This window comes from Equus asinus, chromosome 10, assembly GCF_041296235.1.
Source record: "Equus asinus isolate D_3611 breed Donkey chromosome 10, EquAss-T2T_v2, whole genome shotgun sequence".
Classification (NCBI taxonomy): domain Eukaryota; kingdom Metazoa; phylum Chordata; class Mammalia; order Perissodactyla; family Equidae; genus Equus; species Equus asinus.
Window position 1 is genome coordinate 16830870 of NC_091799.1, and position 18919 is coordinate 16849788.

Below are 18919 nucleotides of genomic sequence, written 5' to 3' on the forward strand. Positions count from 1 at the left end.
GGCAGCCCCCACGTCTACAGGGAAGCAAGGAGCTGAGAGCCGGGGTTTAGAGACGGCTAGGTTGGGATTCTGTGACTGGCTCCTCCTGTGCCTCCGGAAGGCCTGGACAGGTCGGGCCACCTCTCTGAGCCTCAGTCTCCTCCTCTGCGAAATGGGACGGGTACCACCCCCGTTTCACAGATGTGCCAACCCAGCTTCAGACAAGTGGCTAACCTGAGGCTGCACAGGCAGGATTTTTTTTTAAACATTAAAAGCGTTTCGATTAGAAACATTTCCAAATGGATACAAAAGTAAAGAGGAGAGTCTAATAAATCCTCATCCTTCAAATCAATAGTTTTTGAGATTACGCCATTTTTTACCTGTTTTATTGATCCTCCTCAATTATTTTGTTGTCGTTGCCATTGAAGCAAATTTACAGCTAATCTTGGACATGTCATTTCATCTCCCAGCACATTTCAGTGTTCCTCTGAATAGACGGACGTGTTCTCGTATAACCGTAACCCCATTATCACCCGGCAAAATGAACGGCAACTCCGTGGCGCCATCTAATTCCCAGGGCATCCTCTAATTTTCCCGACTCATCAGTGCCTCCTCTAGGCGATTTGTTTCTGTTAGGATCCCTGTAAGGTCTACACATGGCATTCGGTTGTTAGGGTCTATTACTTTCTTAAAATTTTATTTTCATGCCGTTGATTTCTTGAAAAGACTGAGTCGCTTGTCCTGGCCAATGTCCACATCCTGGATTTGTCTGTTTCCTCCTGGTGTCGTTGAACTTGTTTCTCTATCCCTGTATTTCCTCTGAACTAGAAATTCAGCTTCCTCCCTTTTTAAATAACTGGTTTACTGAGGTATAATTCACATGCCATAAAATTCACCCTCCAAGTGTGCAATTCGGTGTTTTTTGGTATCTTCACAGAGTTGTGCAACCATCACTGCTCTCCAACTTCAGAACATTCCCGTCACCCCAAAAAGAAACCCTCTATCCGTTAGGGGTCAGTCCTTGGCAACCACTAATCTGCTTTCTGTCCCTGTGGATTTGCCTGTTCCGGACATTTCATATAAATGGAATCATAAAATATGTGGCCTTTTGTGACTGCCTTCTTTCACTTAGGGTAATATTTCCAAGGTTCATCCATGTCATGGCATAGACCAGTACTTCCTTTTATTGCCAAGTCGTATTCATTGTATGAATACACCATATTTTGTTTATCCATCCATCAGTTGATGGACGTTGGGATTGGTTCCACTTTTTGGCTTTATGACTAATGCTGCTATGAACATCTGTGTACAAGTGTTTGTGGGAATATAAATTTTCAATTCTCTTGGGTGTACATACATAGGAGTGGAATTACTGGGTCACATGTAACTCTATGTTGACCATTTTGAGGAAACACCAAACTGTTTTCCAAAGTAACTCCACCATTTTATAATCCTACCAGCAGTGTATGAGGGTTCCGGTTTCCCCACTTCCTCACCAACACTGGTTGTTGTCCATCTTTTTTATTTCAGCTGTCCTGATGGGGGTGAGTTGGGATCTCCTTGTGGTTTTGATTTGCGCTTTCCTAATGACTGATGGCGTCGAGATCTTTTCAGGTGCTTATTGCAATTTGTACGTCTTCTTTGGAAGAATATCTATTGAGACTCTTTGCCCATTTTTAATTGGTTTATTTGTCCTTTATTATTATAAATAATAATTGAATCATAAGAGTTCTATATATATTCTGGACACAAGCCCCTTATCAGATACATGATTCACAAAACTTTCCTCCCATTCTGTGGGCTGTCTTTTCACTTTCCTGGTCTCCTTTGAAGCATGAAGTTTTAAACTTTGGTGAAGTCCTATTTATCTATTTATACTTTTGTCCCTTTGTTTTTGGTGTCATATGCCTATCCAAGGTCACAAAGATCTACTTCTATGTTTTATGCTAAGAGATTTATAGTTTTTGCTCCTGCATTTATGGTCCATTCTGAGTTGTGATCTATTTTGAGCCAGCTTTTGTATGTGGTGTGAGGTAGGGATCAACTTCTTTCTTTCGATGTGGGTACCCAGTCGTCCACACCACTTGTTGAAAAGACTATTCTTTCTCCATTAAACGATCTTGGCACCCTTGTCAAAAATCATTTGAACACAAAGGTGTGGATTTATTTCTGGACTCCTAATTCCGCTCCATTGATCTATGGGCTGCCCTTATGCCAGTGCCGCACAGTCTTGATCCCTGAATCTGTGTGGTAAGGTTTGAAATCGGAAGGTGTGATTTTGTTCTTCTTTTTCAAGATCGTCTGGCCATTCTGGGTCTCTCACATTTCTGTATAAATTTTAGGATCAGCTTGTTAATTTCTGCAAAAAAAGCCAACTGGAATTTGGAAATACAATTGATTTTTGTATGTTGATCTTGTAGCCTGCAACCTTGCTTAACTCATTTATTTGTTCCAACATGGTTTCTTTAGTAAAATCCTTATGAGTTTCTATACACAACATCATGTCATCTGCAAATGGAGATAGTTTTACTTTTTTCTTCCTAATATTGATGACTTTTCTTTCTTTTTCTTATCTAATTGCCTTAGCTAGAACCTCCAGTACAATGTTGAGTAAGAGTGGCGAGAGTGGGCATCCTTGTCTTGTACTTGGTCTTATGGGCAAAAGCTTTCAGTTTTTTACCATTAATTATAATGTTAGCTTTGGGTTTTTCATAGATGCGCACAGGCAGAATTTTAATCCAGATGTGAGGGACTCCAAAGCCGTGACTGTCTTTCTAGCTCTAGGACAGAAATGTGGCCTGGTCAGGGGGGCCTGTGGGGAGGACGTTCAAAGAGCTGTCAAAACTCCACATGGGCTTCCAGGGTCTGGGTGATCTGGGATGAGTCAATTCCCGCAGGGAACCCCAAGCCCCACTTCCGGCAGGCCCTGTCCCCGTCACCCCCACAGCCTCAGAGAACCCTTTACCAGGCAGAACAAATGTGGCAAACTCAGTGTCACAGCCTCGGAGGACACCACCAATGCTCGGTTCCCTGCAATCTTACCACACACCCCTTTGCCTCCCATCCTGCAGTGGGGCAGAATACCCACGGGAGAAGGAAATGGGAACAGTTGACACAGCTCATGTGGGAAGGAGAAGATGGACACAAAGGAGGCAGCCAGGCGGAGAGGTCAAGGGCATGGACTTGGGAACTGGACTTCCAGGTTCAAGCCTGCCCCTCCCCAACCCTGTGTGCCAACAGGGTGACCTTGGGCAAGTCATGTGAGCTCCCTGAGCATGAATTTCCCTGTTTGTAAAATAGGGATAGTGACAAAATCCACCTCCCAGGGCCATGGTAAGGATGACATGGGATCATTCTTGTAAGGTGCTCAGCACAGCATAAAGCACATTCTTGGTGCTCCATACATTCTGGTTATTATTGCCTTTATGATTGTCATTGTTACTCTTACTGCCATTTATACCGATGGCAGTTGTTCCAGCATCCCCAGAGGAGAAATTGCCTTTCTGAATGTCTAGCTGTTGATGGTGATTCCCAGTCCCACAGGACTCCTGAGTTCCTGTGCACGCTGCACTCCTCACCACGTGGGGCCCAGCTTCGGAGAGAAAGCCCCCCACTGCTTCCTGTACCAGAAGAGGAGTCGCATCAGCTCAGAAGGCAGCCAGTGGCCCCAGTGCAGCTCCATGCCAGGTGCTCCAGAGATGGTGCCTCATGGAATGCTCACCACATTGGGAAGAAACCCATCATTACCATCCCCACTTTACAGAAGAGAAAATAGAGAGCCAGAGACGTGGAGCAATTGTCTAAGGTCCTGTAGCTCATAAAAGGTGGAGACAGGACTCTGACTTGGCTCATTGCTCTCAGCTACTGGGCCACATCCCTCTCCCCAGGCACCAGCCAAGTCAGAAAGCTCAAGAAGTCACCTTGACAAGGAGGAGGAGGCCCAGGCAAATGTCCCAAAGTGCCCCCAGAAGAGTCCAGGACAGGATGGCAAAGCAGAACGCACATTAGTGGCGGGAGCGCTGCATGGGGCCCTAAGGATCTACAGTTCTGATCCCAAGCACCCACAGAGACCCCACCCTGGGTGGCTCTCAGGAGCTGAGGGGCCATATGCTACCTCTGGGGGCCCATACTGCTCGGTAGCCAACCCAAGACCCCAGAGCTTCCAGAAAAGTGCCTTAAGGTTCCCTGTCCCCCATCCTGCAACTGACTCTTGGAGCCAAAATGCAGAAGTTAACATTTCCTTCTGTTAAACTCCCTTTGTAAGTTGTGGACACCGGGGAAATCTTTGTGAATCTGCTGCCCAGACAGGAACCAGAACCTCCCACAGCTCTGGGCCCTACAGAGCTGGAAACCCTCCGAAGCCCTCGCCCCATCTGCTTGTGGTGGAGCCCCTTCTTTCTGGATCATTCTCTCCTTGTTCCTCACCCTCAAAGTCACTCCCCTCTCAGCGGGGAGGGTGGGAGTTCCTAAGGAACAAAAACAATCCGGGCACAATGACTCCGAACGATTCCTCTGTCCTGCACATCTCTCCTCCAGGCATTTAGCTGACCTCCTGCCGAGCCGTGCCAGGGCGCTGGGGACTTGGGACTCAGGTCCCCGCATCCAGGAGCTCCCAGCCCAGGGCGGGTGACACGAGCCACCGTCTTTAAGCCCCTACTCTGTGCTGCGAGCTGAAGACCTAGTGTTTTGGGGCACGGTCCCCCGAAAGCTCAGAACAACCCCATGAGTACGTGTTATCACTACTTCATGGACAAATGTGTTTCTTTATCTAAAAGATATGCATCGAGCAGCTGCTAAGTGCCTGGCCTGTGCAAGGGGGCAGATGCACAATGATGACAGATTCCCCCGGTCCCTGCCTCCCTGGAGGATGCTCCCCAGCAGGAGAGGCAGGCCCTGAACAAGAGAAGGAAGAAGGAAGAGAATAAAGGAGGGTCACAGAAGGCAGTAGACACTGGGGGCGACAAGACAGAGAGGAAAGTAACAGGAAGGCCCTACCCTAAGTACACTGATCAGGGAGGGACCCTCTGAGGAGCCGACATTCAAACGGAGATCTCAAGGTTGAGAAGGAGCCCGCCATGTGGAGTGCATGGAAAAGCATTTCAGGTGGGATCAGCACGTAGCCCTGAAGTGGAGGCCGGACAAAAGGCTGGTATGGCTGCAGGGCAGTGACCAGGGGTCCGGGTCAGGGGGATGAGGCCAGGAGGGTCAGGCCAGACCGTGCAGGCCGGGGAGCCCAGGCCGAAAGTAGGAGGGGGACAGAGGCTGTGGGAGGTTTCAGCAGGGACAAGACACGCTCCATTGTCCGCTTAAGACAATTCCTTGCACCACTCTATGGAGCCTTCCCGAGGGGTGTGGTGATGACCACCTGGATGGGGGCCACCAAGACGTGCAGAGAGATGTGGACTGATGAGGATAGAGCCACTGGCCTGTGGTCTAGATGTAGGCGGAGGAAGAGAGAGGAGCAGCGATGGCCCCAGGTCTCTGTCCAGAGTGATGGTTGAATCCTAGAGCAGAGTTCTTGACTCCATTCCGGGCCCGAGACACATCCAGAGCTTCGGTCCATGTCGACCCCTAACAAGGATGGCAGGGCACCTGGAAAGGCAGGCGAACCCTCTCCTTGTCCTCTCTTACTTGCTGCCCCATCAGTGGGGGAGGTGGGGAGGATTCATGGCTTCTAGTCCACCAACTAGCTGTGTGACCTTGGGCAGTCACAGTCCCTCTCTGGACTTGGGTTGGTAAAATGATCCATCCCACCCTGTCCTCCATAACTGAGACCAGGTATGAGAATGTAGAGGAAGCATTTAGCCTTTTTTTTTGCTGAGGAAGATTGGCCCTGAGCTAACATCTGTGCCAGTCTTCCTCTATTTTGTATGTGGGACACCACCACAGCATGGCTGACGAGTGGTGTAGGTCTGAGCCCAGGAACCGAACACAGGCTGCCGAAGTGGAGCTCACCAAACTTAACCACTAGGCCACGGGGCGGCCCCTTAATCTATTTTAAAGCACTTTACAACGTGCACAAATGTTATCACCATCCTGCACATCCCAGCAGGAAAACCCGCTTCTCTGTCACACCCACGCATTCACTAACCCGCTTCTGTGGGCCATGGGAGTCCTCCCATGCCTAGTTGGGGGGTACCCCATGTTCTTCTCTTGCTGAGGGGGAACTGAGGCACAGTTGCAACACAGTCCGTGGGAAGTTTCACTGAAATCAAGGTAGGGGAGTAAACCCCCAAACAATACCACCAGCAGACACGGGTGAGCACTTGGCGTGTCCAGATCTGGGCCAAAGGTGCAGCACAGATTGTCGCATTTCATTCCCACCACAGTCCTGCCTGGAAGGCTTTGTGATGGTGGGAGGGTGGATGGTCAGCAGCTGTCCACCCCTCCAGTTGGACACAAAGAAGCAGGGTCCCAGCCTGGCTTTGAGACAAACGGGAAATCATTCATTCGTTCCACCCCCGCAGAGGCTGGGCGTGGGCCAGCTGTGTTCTAGGCCCCGAGGACCCAAAGACTCAAGCTCTGGCCGCGTGGGGGGAGGAAAACCTGCCGGACGGATTCAGGTGCCGGTCGGGCGAGCTGCAGAGGCCTCCTCCTCCAGGGAGCAATTGACATCCGGGGCTGCTGCTGCTGGCAGGCGAGGGCCGTCTGCATCCCTGCGTCGTCTCCCCTCTGGCCGCGATTGTCTGGAACTCCAAGATGGATGGAAGAGCGCCGGCCATCCAAACGCGCTGCCCAGCAGGGCCGGCCAGGGACCGAGGGTGGCCCTCGGAGCGCCCCCACGAGCCGGGCTGCACCGCCGGCTCCCGGAGTCAGAGTGTGATTAAGTCATCTTCTTACGAAAGTCCCACCTCATCAGACACGCGGGCTCCGCTTCGAAGGAAATTCATTCCAAGGTTCAACCGAGTCCCCGCGTGTTTTCCTTCAGGGAAGCTGCTGGGAGGGAAACGAGGTCTGCGCGTCCCTGAGACCCCGAGGAACGGGCCCCAAGGCCCGAGGTTGCTGGAGGCTGGAGGTGGGGAGGGGGTTCAACGGCCATTGCTCGCCCCTAAATCCCAGGCCCGTGTGGGTGCCCCAGATGTACCTTGGTCAAAACCCGATTCCTCTCTGCCCCGCCCTCCTGCGCCCCCATCAGACCCAGTCGTCCTCCTGGGCTCCTCGCTCTGCAAATGACCCCGTCAGCCTCCCAGCTGTCACCCCTGCCCCACAGCCCCCGTGTCCAGCCTGTTGCCAGGTCCACCCGACTTCTAGACGCCTCTCAAAAGTCTCGCCTTGTCTCCATTTTTGCAGCCTCCTGCTCCATCTCAGCCTCCTTGAGCCTCCTCACTCGCTGTGCAGACCACATCTCCGGCCCTCAGGGGGCCGTGTCCGCTCTGCAGCCTCAGCAGATGCGATTCCCGGGAGGGAAAAGATAGTCCATCCAGGGCTCTGTGGAGGAGGGCTCTCAGGCTGTGACGCCGAGTCAGGTGAAGCCAGCTGGCTGTGTGACCTTGGGCAGTCGCTGTCCCTTTCTGATCTTGGGTCTCTTTCATCTCTAAAATGATCAGCCCACCCTGCCCTCCGTAACTGAGACCAAGTATGAGAATGTAGGGAAAGCACTTTAAATATTTTAAAGCACTTACAATATATGGGAACCTCGCCGTCACTCCTGCCAATCCCAGGAGGAAAATGTGCTTCTTTGCCATGCCGCCCCCGGTGTCACCACCCTCCTCCTAGTGACAGCCAGGTGAGATGGGATCCACCAAGAGGCCAGACAAGCAAAGGGCTTTTATCGGAGCTCTTGTCCTGCCGCTGGGTCTGGGACAAACCCCAGGAACAAGGTAACAGGGCCTTGCGGTTCTCACTCATTGCTGTGTCCCCAGCACAGGGCCCTGCACACAGCAGGTGCTCAATCGATGCCCTAAGTGGACGGCGATGCTCCACCCCACCCAGCTGCTCCTCGCATCTGGAGGATGATGCCAGCAAAGGCCTGCAGGGACCAGGCGGTCAGCATGAGGTCTCCTGTGGAGGTGGAGCCTCGCCCTGAAGGACGAGGCGATGTGTCTCGGGAAGGGAAGGGAGAGGGCGTTCCCGAAAGGGGCACAGTGTCGGCAAAGGCAGCGGGGCAGGAAGGGACACAGAGGGGGACCGGCCGTACAGAAAGACAGTCAATAGGATCTAGCAAGAGTTCCGTCCGCCGGCCCCCATTACGGCTCTGAGATAAATAATGCGGTTTCACCATCTTACAGCTGTGTAGACTGAGGCAGTAAATGGTTACATTGTTTCCTCAGGCCCCACAATCAGGGATTCTAATCCGAGTCAGAGCCCCAGAGCCCTCGGACACCGTCGCTGGACTGGTCGGCCCCGGCCCCGCTTTGTCTTAGCAGCAGGTTTTGCAATTTGCATGCACAGGAGTGAACTTCACATGAAATAGGGTTCCCGTAGGTTGAATTAAAACTGCCCCTCTGGTAGGTTCTCCTATTCCTGGGACCTACAGGCCAGTTCTTGATTTAGGGGCCAGGGAGCAGGCTTGAGCCTCCAAGGGGGTGTGTCCTGCAAGGAGCCTGGAGCCACTCTGTGCAGAGGACTGGGCAGGTGAGGTGGAGGGGGCAAGGAAAGGACAGCCCCTCTGTCCAGGCACTACCAGTTCAGTTGGGGGGCAGGAGATGGGTCCCCAAAGAACCAGAACAGTTGACAATGTCAGGGCAGGAGTGAGAAGCCAGGTATTCATCCCTCATCATCTGTCCATCCATTCGTTCATCCATCCATCCATTCATTCATTCATTCAAGATATTGACTGAGCAAACTGGAAGAGAAAATAGGAACTCGGAGAAAGGAGTGTGCGTGGAGACCTCTTTGCAGAGAGAGCTTGTCCAAGACTGGAGGAGCCTCCCCTTTGCCAGCTGGGAAGGAAAACGGGGACAGAAAAAAAGCCCAGGGCCCATAGTAATGGGAGACCCTCCCCACAATTAGCCGGGACCCCAACAGCTGCATCCTCAGGGACCAGCCCTTCTGAGGACACACAGCTGGGTGTGAACGACTCCGGTCTTCAGGGACCTCACGCTCGGGTGAAGGTGAGTTCAGACGTGGTGCGTCCAAGCGTGTGTGGACACAACAAGATTGCTCTCCGGGGGAAGAGAACATCATCCCATGCCTAAATTACCCCTGTGCTGAATGTTTCAAATACTACGACCAATGCACAAAGAAAGCTCGGCACACAAGGAAAGAAGCCACCATGAGAAAAAGCAAACAAAAGCACTAGAAACCGACCCACCAAGGTTTCAGATATTGGAATAAGCATAAAACAGCTATGCGTATGACATTTTAAAATAAAAAGACAAGCATGAAACATCACCAGAGAATATAAAACTGTAGAAAGCAACATAGCAAATTGACAGAGACCCAAATCAAAGCTCTAGAAATGAACGTTACGATAACTGAAATTTAAAACTCAGAGAGGGGCCGGCCCCGTGGCTGAGTGGTTTAGTCCGTGCGCTCCGTGTCGGCGGCCCAGGGTTTCACAGGTTCGGATTCTGGGTGCGGACATGGCACTGCTCATCAGGCCATGCTGAGGTGGCACCCCACATGCCATGACTAGAAGGACCTACAACCAGAATATACAACTATGTACTGGGGGGCTTTGGGGAGAAGAAATTTAAAAAAAGAAGAAGAAGATTGGTGACAGATGTTAGCTCAGGTGTCAATCTTTAAAAAAAAAAAACTCAGAGACTTTATTTCTTGACCTGTCAGTAATAGTCCCATACATGTTTGGTTTCTAATCATTTATTAAACTGTACATTTGTTTTTCACTCTTCTGCAAAGCTGTATATTTACAATTTATGCATTTCATGCATGTGTGTTACATTCCAAAATAATAAAGCGTTAAAAACACTCGATGGATGAGTCTAAGAATGGAGTAAATACAGCCAAAGAAAGAATTAGGTCAAAAGAAAATAAGTCAAAAGAAAATATCCAGAATGCATTGCAGAGAGACACAAAGATGGGGAAAAGGAGAGGGTAGAAAAGAGCAAGTTTAACTGGAGCCCTAGAAGAGAGAAAAACAGGTAGACACCATGTTTAAGAGATGGTGGCTGATAATTTTCCAGAACTGATAAAAGATACCAAATCATAGATTCAGGATACCCAGCGTCCCCAGAAAAATAAATAAAAAGAATCCATGCCTCAATCCATCTGCAGAAACCAAAGGAGGGAGAATATCCCAGATTCACTTTCAGGGGAACCCCGGTTAGACTGACAGCTGACTTCCCCTGCACCCGAGGTAGCCGGGAGCCATGGCGACTTCTGCCACCTGGAGCGAGTGCACAGTGGAAGGACGCCCCGCTGCCAAGGGGAGAATAGAGGGCAGGTCAGGGGCTGAGAGACCAGCCAGGAGCTGAGATGAGGGTGGCCTGGACCAGCTCGGCGGCAGTGGGGACGGAGGGGAGTGGACAGGTCTGAGAGATGCTGAGGAGGCAGAACCGGCAGGACTTGGTGATGGATGGACTGTTGATGGGGGATGAGCTGAGAGAGGAGGCAAGGGAGGAGGCCAGGTCTGGCTCAAGGGGCTGCTTGGCTGGAGGGGCCCCACTGAGACGAGACCCAAGAGGAGGAGCAGGTTTTGGGGGGGGGGAGAGCTTAGTTTTGGATGTGGTAGTCCAGAAACACAAGCCTATTGGTACCCAGAGGAAGGAGACTCTCCTGAGCAGAAGGAGACAGAAGGATTCCCAGAAGCGGAGGAAATAGGGTCAGCTCTGAAGGGCAGGTGGCAGGAAGGAGAAGATCCAGAAGATGACAGGCCTGCAGGACACAGCTTCTACAGCTCCAGAAGGCAGCCAGGGTGATGGGAGGCCATGGGAGAGAGCAAGGCCAGGCAGGGAGGCTGCTCAGGCAGGCTGTTCCCTCCCGGGGCCCTGGCGACCAGCTTGGCGCCCAACAGGTGCACGGCCGATACTTGCTGGACCAATCAAGTTCCGGTACTGTGCAGAATCGGTGACCGCGGTTGGTGGCCACGGTGAGGCCAGTGCTCTGGCTGGTTCCCCTTGTCCATCCTGGCGCAGAGAGTCAGGTCTGCTCACCCGCATCTTCCCCTTCGGCTGTGGTTCCCAGACCCTAATTCTGTATCCTGCCGACTCCAGATGATGTTGCAGTACCAAGATGGGAAACTGAGGCAGTCAAAAACAAAGATTGCTTGGCAGAGCTTTCTTTTTTCTTAAGAGAAATCAAGGACCCAGCCCCTCCTGCCAGACCCCCTGGACACCCTCCGGCCCCCCAGCCCGCAAAGGGCTTCCGCAGAGAGAGATGCGTCTGTACGGGGCTCCCCCTGCCACAAACAGGGAAGCCGGGAGCTCAGCCTTGCTGGTGCCCTCAGGGGTCCCACCTCCAGAGCTGAGCCACTTCAGGACTCAGAGACCCTCTCCTCCTGGAAGCGGAGAACCCCCAGGGGTCCCCGAAGCCTATGAAATTGGGGGAAGTGAAGCTTCTCGGAGCCCTCCCGCTCTGCCTGCCTCGCGGCTGCTCGTTTCTACAGAATCTGTGGGCTGAGACTCGGGCGTGTGACTCATCTCTCCCTCCCTCTCTCTGAGTAAATGTCAAGTGACATTAGTTACCCCATCTCCCTCGGAAGCCCCCCCAACCTTTTTGGCGGTGCTGTTTACCTCGGTGGGATCAATCAGCGTTCGGGGAGGAATAGAAGCCCTTTTAGATCCAATTAATGAAAATTGGGCAGCGGGAATGCACCTGTTTAAAATTTCACTAGCTGGGCAGGGAAAGGACCAGAGACGCAGGGAGATGGGCTGGAAACGGGGCCCCGTGGTCAAGCCCCTGCTGGCATTCGGAAGAGACACCCCAATTTCTGATGGGGAGAATTGGGAGGACCCCAAAACTGGGTCCTGGTCTAACACTGTCTGCAGGTACAGAGCTCAGATCAGCCTCTTTGCTCGTTCCTTGGAGGACGATCAGGGAAAGGAGTTGGGGGGAACCACGTAAGTGGCACAAAAGTTGCTGGAGAGACCCAGGGTCCAGCAGCTGCTTTGGGTGGGGGGGCCCTGGCTTCCCCTGGCCACGGGGACCCCAACTCCAAGGAGGTACCATTTCACTAACACTCCAGTGTGTTCCAGGAACCGTGCTGGGCATGGCGGCCTCTGCCTCAGGGATCATGGTCCCGGCTGCCCTGTGATGGTCAAGGGCAAACAGAGCTGGCTCTGACGCCGCTCAGCCATGGCCAGCTGTGTGACCTTGGGCAAGTGGCTGATCCTTCTGAGCCTTACACTTTTCACCCCTTAAATGGGGGTAATAATGTGCATGCTTCATAGGGCGACCGGAGGATGAAATGAGAGCAGGTGTGAAAAGTCTCTGTCTTAGGGCATGCCTTCTCCTCAGCCTGCTTCCCCACCCCCATCAATCCCCCTCCTCCCCCGCCCCACCCCACCTCAGAGCCCACCCCTCTCCAGCCCGAGATCGTTCAGTCATCACATTTATTTCCCACAGGCGGCAAAGGGCCTGGAGTGAGTGCACTGGGGACGCCGTTCAGAAGGACGAAAGAATGAATTCCACAGTCTTCAAAGCACTTGCACATCCATCAAGGGACGGTAGGAACTAGGCAAGTGACGGTACCTCTCTGGGCCTCAGTTTGCTTGTCTGTAGGATGGGGCCTGAATCAAATGCCTCCCGGGCCCACTTCACATCCCTCCGGCCTCTTGGCCCAGGGCGGCTCCAGGACAGACGCGGTCGTGCTTAGACAGCACCGCAACCCTGCGCCCCCCGTGCATCCTTCAGCTCACTTTCTGAATCCATCCCCAACACGGCAGCACCAGGATGTCGGTGGGAGCCCCCGGGGAGGCGGGCACAGCGGGAGGTGCAGGGAACATCACGCCCCCCCAGGGCGACCCTCCACCAGTGGGGGTCGGGGTGTTCAAGTGGACGGTGCTGGGTGGCTTTCCGTGTGCCCCTCAGAGGGCCCAGCTGCCCGCGGTGGTGACGCCCCTTGCATGGTCTCTTCCTCCTTCTCTGTCTCGCCCTCCCGCCCCCTCACACAGCCCCCTGGAACCCTTCCAACAGATACTCTGCACCTGGGTCCTCACCGAGCTCTGCAACCCAGGCTAAGACAGGGCCAACAAGTAACAGCAGCCTTACAAGCACATGTGATGACCGCGGGAGCCAACGGCGGCACAGGTGGATCCCCAGCGTGGCGGGTATGTGACCAGTCAGGTGGGCAGCGGGTGCTCAACAAACAGGTGCAGCTCCCGGGCAGGGGGGGCGTCCACTCACTCACTCCGTGCCTGGTAGAGAGCCAGGGCTCAGCCCTAGGAATGGCACCGTCCCAGCCCTGAGGGCCACGGTCTCCTGCGGCAGATGGACAAGTCAACGGGGGGGGGGGGGGGGGCCGGGGGTGCAACCCAAGCACAGCAGGGGTCAAGGCAGAGCAGCAGAAGTGAGTGGGTGCAATGGAAGAAGGAAGGAGGCCAGACCCTCTGCCCTTCGAGGCACGGGGTGTTGGGGGTGGGGGCGGGGGGAGGGGAGGCAGGAAATGTCCCCAGAGAGAACAGGCCTCAGGTGGGGAGAAGGGGGAGGGGGAGGGGCAGATCTGAGGCTGGGGAGGCCCAGAGCCGCCAGCTCCCTGCAGACCGAGTCCCTGCCAGGCAGACCTTCCCTGGCCAGGGGTGATGCCTGGCTCCCGGCGCTGGCAGAAGCACCTGGGCTAATGGGGCACAGACGTCCCTCCACCCTGCCAGCAGCAGCTGGGCTTTTGTGGAAGTGCCTGGCTCCAGAGGGGTGCATACAGGAGGGACCCCAGCTGTGCCCAGGTTCGGTGTGGCTCTGCCAGGTTCAGAAAGGCCCAACAGAGAAGGGGGGCCGCCTCTGGCAGCCCCCAACTACAGGCCCCGCCAACGTCCTGGCGTGGACAGGAGGCCACATCTGTGAGGGCCAGAATATCCTGTGCAGCTGTGCGGCTCAGCCCTGCTTGGACGGGTCCAGGAAGCGGTGACCGGGCACCTCCCAGGGGCTCCTAGACACGGGGACGTGGAGCCGTATTCGCCCGCCCCCTGCACATGGGCGATGGGTCCCTCGGAGGTGGGACACTGTTGCATGAGCCAGGCCAGGCTCGACTCTGCTGCAGGAACAAACATCCCAAACCTCGGCGGCTCCACCCCGGGAAAGTTCTTCTCACGGCAGCTGCTCTGCTCCAAGCGGTCTCTCAGGGACCCAGGCAGGAGGGCACCCCATCTTATAGCTCCCCACCTGGAACTGTGGCCTTCTCGTCACCAAAAACAGAAGAGACAACAGAGAAGTCAGCACTGGTCCTTCCGTGCTTCAGCCCAGAGGGGACACACATCACGTCATCTCTCAGCCCACTGGCCAGAGACACCGAGGGACTGGGAGATGCGAGAGCACGGAAGGGACTGTCACAGCAGCAGGGCAAATTCTCAGTCCCGGGGCTGGCGGCCTCGGGCAAGCGACGCGACCACTGGGCCTCAATCTCTTCACCTGTAAATGTGGACGGGCGTGTGGCACCAGCAAAGTGCTTCCCATGGCTCCCAGCCCACACTCAGGCATCCCCATGTTTGTGGCTCTTGTCACTCTCTGACTGCGATGGCTGTCCGTGGGAACTACCGAAATGTTTTGCTCCATTTTCTCTTATTTTATCAACATGGGTTGAAAAACACAAGGACAGAACCAGGAGCAGAATGGGAGGACGGGCGGGTTTGGTTGGTGTAAGGTGACTAAGGGCAGCCTCGTGAGCCCGCCCGGAGCCACCGATCGCACCCTCCCCAGGACGTGCGCCAAAGTGAAGAGAACTGACAAACACAGAATCCTGGGCTTGGCATCTGACGATCATGCCTGAAAAGACCATGGATTCTGTTTTCCCACTTGGGGGGATAGAGGCCCTGTTATAACACTCACGTCCGTAAGACACTCACACAGTCACCTCCCAGCTCTTCTTCAGGGATATATATGTCGAAAGGAAGGGACTCCTATGGCAGGATGGTCCCCACCCTCCGCCCGGGGGCTCCAGGGTGTGAGACAGAGGGAGGGATGACCAAGTGCCAGGGGAAGTGGGCTTCACAGAGGAGGCGATATTTGGGATTGGCCTGAAAGGGTGAGTGGGGTCACATCCTGGAGAAAGGGACGCTGACCACTGTTGAAGGTCAGCTCTCCCGAGTCATTCCCAAGCCAGTTCACCCTGCCTGCCTCCCAGCAGAGGCTAAAAAACCCATGTGCTCACTTTCCCAGCCTCCTGTGCAGCCAGGAGAGGCCTTGGGACCATGTTCTGGCCAAGGTATATAAGGCAAACTCTGCGGGGGGGCTTCGGGAAAAGATCTTTTCCTCCCTGATGAAAGGGGAGAGGCCCAGGAGAACACTCTCCCCACCTCACTGTGCCTCTCGTCACACACACACCCTCTTCTTTCCCGCTTGGGGATGTGGTTCAGTGAAGACATGGAGCCTGGAGATGTGGCAGCCATCTTGTCACCATGAGGATGATGTCTGGAGCTGAGCAGCCATCTTGTCACCATGAAGGATGGGCCATGGGAATCACAGAGAGGCAACCCAGGGCCCTTCTCCTGCCCTCGTCTCTGAATAAGCCCTGTAAACACCATCCCTGGTCTTCTTTTTGGGTAAACTTTAAATGGTCTCATGGTTTAGGCCCTAGGAGTTAGGGTTTCTGATACCTGCAGTGGAAGGCGTTAAGGGATACAAGGCCCCACCAAACGAGGAGCTCCCAACAACGAGCAGACTTCATCTCTAGAAGCCATCTCAGGTTGTGAGTAAATTCCCATTTAGACAGAGAATGTTTTCATTACGTTATCTAAAACCAGAACTAAGCGTATTTCTAAATCGCACCATGTCCACACGCATCCCGGGGTCCCTGGTCACCTGGGAGGGACCCACCCCCGCCAGCCTCTCTCTCCCGCACCCTCTGCATCACCCCACGGCACTTGTGGGTCCTTAAACACACCGAGTTGTGACCCACTTCCAACCCTTGGTCCACCGGGCCACCTGCTGGCCTGACCACGCCCTGCCGCCTTGCTCAGCTCGGGCTGCCATGATGAAACACCACAGCTGGAGAGGGGGTGGGGCTGCAGTTCTGGAGGGGGCATGTCGAGATCCGGGCGCCAGCACGGCTGGGTTCTGGTGAGGGCCCACTTCCTGGCTCGCAGAGTGTGCTCACCGGGCCCTGCCTGGGGGCGCTCCCATGGAGAGAGACCTCTCCCTCCTCCTCCTCTTGCATGGCCACTGAGCCCCTCCCGAGGGCCCCACCCTCAAGACCTCATCCAACCCTAATTACCTCTCAAGGGTCCCTCCTCCAAATACCATCACCGGGGTTAGGGCTCCAACACAGGGATTTTCAACCTCTCACCATCTAGGGTGCCTGTGAGGGGACCCCCTTTCTGGAGCCTCCCCTTATGTCTTAATGAGCCGTTGGAGGGCTCCTGGCCCAGGCCCAGCGCTGAGCTTGGCGCTGTTACAGCCGCAACAAGACACAGGGGTCACAGCTGGCGGGAGACAGACACAAACCCAGCACGTACGACGCACTCACCCCTTAGCCATGATTGCGACAAATGAAGAAAGGGAGGATGCCAAAACCCACGTAGCAGGGGACCCTGCCCGGGGGAGGAGAGGGCTTCCCCAAGGAGATGACATTTCAACTGAGACCCAAAGGACACACTGACCCCACCTCTCCGAGCCTCAGTTTCCACATCTGTAAAATGGGGTTCCGATGAAGTCCAGGCCTGACTCGTGTTAAGTGCTTGATGAACACGCACTCTGAGCGTGATTCTCCGGGGAGAGCGGGCGTCTCTGGCCCCCTGTGATGGAGGAACTGGACAGACAGCCTTTGCCAGCGCGGCAGTGCCTCAGGGCTGTGCAGCGGCACGTTCACACTTGGGAAACAACCAACCGTCAGCGAGACCCCACTGAGAGGGCAAGATGCCAGCAGACCGAGGCCCAGGCCAGGGCAGGCGGGCTGCGGAAGGCAAAGCAGAGCCCGCGACCAGGCCAGCAAGGGGTCAGGGTTAGAGTTCAGAGCGGCAACCCCAAGGCTGGAGGAGGCCCCGGCCCTGGAATCAGACCGGCCTGGGTGGGCTCCCGTCCCCACTCAGCCACTTAGAGCCGTATGACCAGCAAGTCGGGGTCCCGGCAGCGTGGTTGAAGTGCAGGCTGCCCCCGCACCTGTCCCATGGGGCTCGGGGACAGGTGACAAGGCCGCCTGCGGCGAGCGTCTCACACCTGTTCACGCTCCGTCAGTCCTGGCCGCGCTGGCACCCCTGTGAGAACCACGTCCCACCCCTGTCCTCCAGGCCCCCAACCCCTCACCCCAGGATGCCCACTCCCCCACCGCCCTTCTCGTCTGCCCTCAGTTTCTGGGAAAAGTCCTGACGTCAAAGACGGTGGTGAGCAACCCCCGGGAAGTTCTGGAACCCCTGGCCGGCCCCCCGTCTCCTCCTCTTCCCTGTCTGCACCCCACACCCTGGACCACAGAAGGTCAAGGGAAGGCTTGGAAAAAGGTCGTTCCATTTAGGGTTGCCAGATTTAGCAACTAGATATGTAGGACGCCTAGTTACATTTGAATTTCAGATAAACAACAAATAAATTTTGTAGTGCAATTAGGCCCCATGCAATATTTGAGACATACTGATGCTAAAAAATGATTCATCATTTATCCAAAATTTAAATGTAACTGTGTGTCCTGTATTTTATGTGGCAACCCTGATACCATTATGTCCTTACGACATGTCCTCCCTTAAGATCCATCTATGGCTCCCCAGTGCCTTAGGCCAAAGCCCAGCCTGTTGCACACTGGGCGGCAGAGACCTGGGCGGTGTGGCCCCTGCCTCCGTGCCAGCTCAGCAGAGAAGACAACGGAGCCCAGCTCAGGAATGGCCCTGAAGATCACGCCAGGGGCTAGAGTTTTTTCTAAAGGCAATGTGGAAAGAAAATCCAGTGCCGTCCTCCCCTATCCTGGCACCCTGCCTTCATTGAAGAGTCAAAAGGGTCAGAAAAAGTCCTTTTGTGTTGTGGTTGCCCCCTGACGGGAAGGGCAATGGAGCGCTCCCTCCATTCATTTCACAAACAGTAACTGAGCCCAGCTCCGTGCCAGGCCCCTGCTGGGGGCTGGGGACCCTCCCACTCCGGCTCCCTAGGTTCCCTCCATAAGCCTCGTCCCCATCGCAGGCTTCCCCTTGAAAAAGGCATTTCTCTTTGTCTTAAGCCCCTGCCTCCTCCCACTTCCTCCTCTTCATGAGTGGGAAACCCCTGGTTTCAGATCAAAAGGACCCAAAAATTCACATGGCATTTCAAGTTGAATCTGCAGCTGAACCATTGACTTCAGAGAGTTTCCAAAAGCATCACTGGGCAGAGCCGCCCGGGCTTCACCCTCCGATCAGAGGGAGGGAGCCCAGGAGACACCGCTGCCCAGAATCCTGGACCAGCAACAAAGGCGGCAGGCCCCTCTGCCTTCAGACTGAGCACCAGCCCAGCTTGGGGTGCCTTGGGGGCACTGCAGGAATGAGACCCCAGAAGAAGGGATCAGGGCAGCAACAGCTAGCATTCATGGGGTGCTACATGCTTAGCACGCACATCTAATCATTTAAGACTTGCTCCGAGTAAACCTTCCCTTGCCACCCAGACAAGCCAGGGCCCCAAGTGACACGCAGCCTGAGCACCCTGTGCTTCCTCGCCTGGGGCACATGGCAGTTCCATTTACTTATCTTGGGACTGACGTGTTCAAGGTCTGCCTCCCCCATTGCTGGGGGCAGAGGCCGACGGCCAGTCCGTCAACCTCACTGCTGGCCCCCGGCATCCAGCACAGCACCGGACGTAGAGCAGATGCTCAGCAAATATTTGTGGGATGGAGGGAGGAGGAGGAGGACCAGGAGCCCCGGGAGCGTGGGCGCCTGGCCCGGCTGGCTGGCTCTCTGCTCCACCCCGAGGGCACCACGCAGCCACTGGAAGGCGCGCTGAA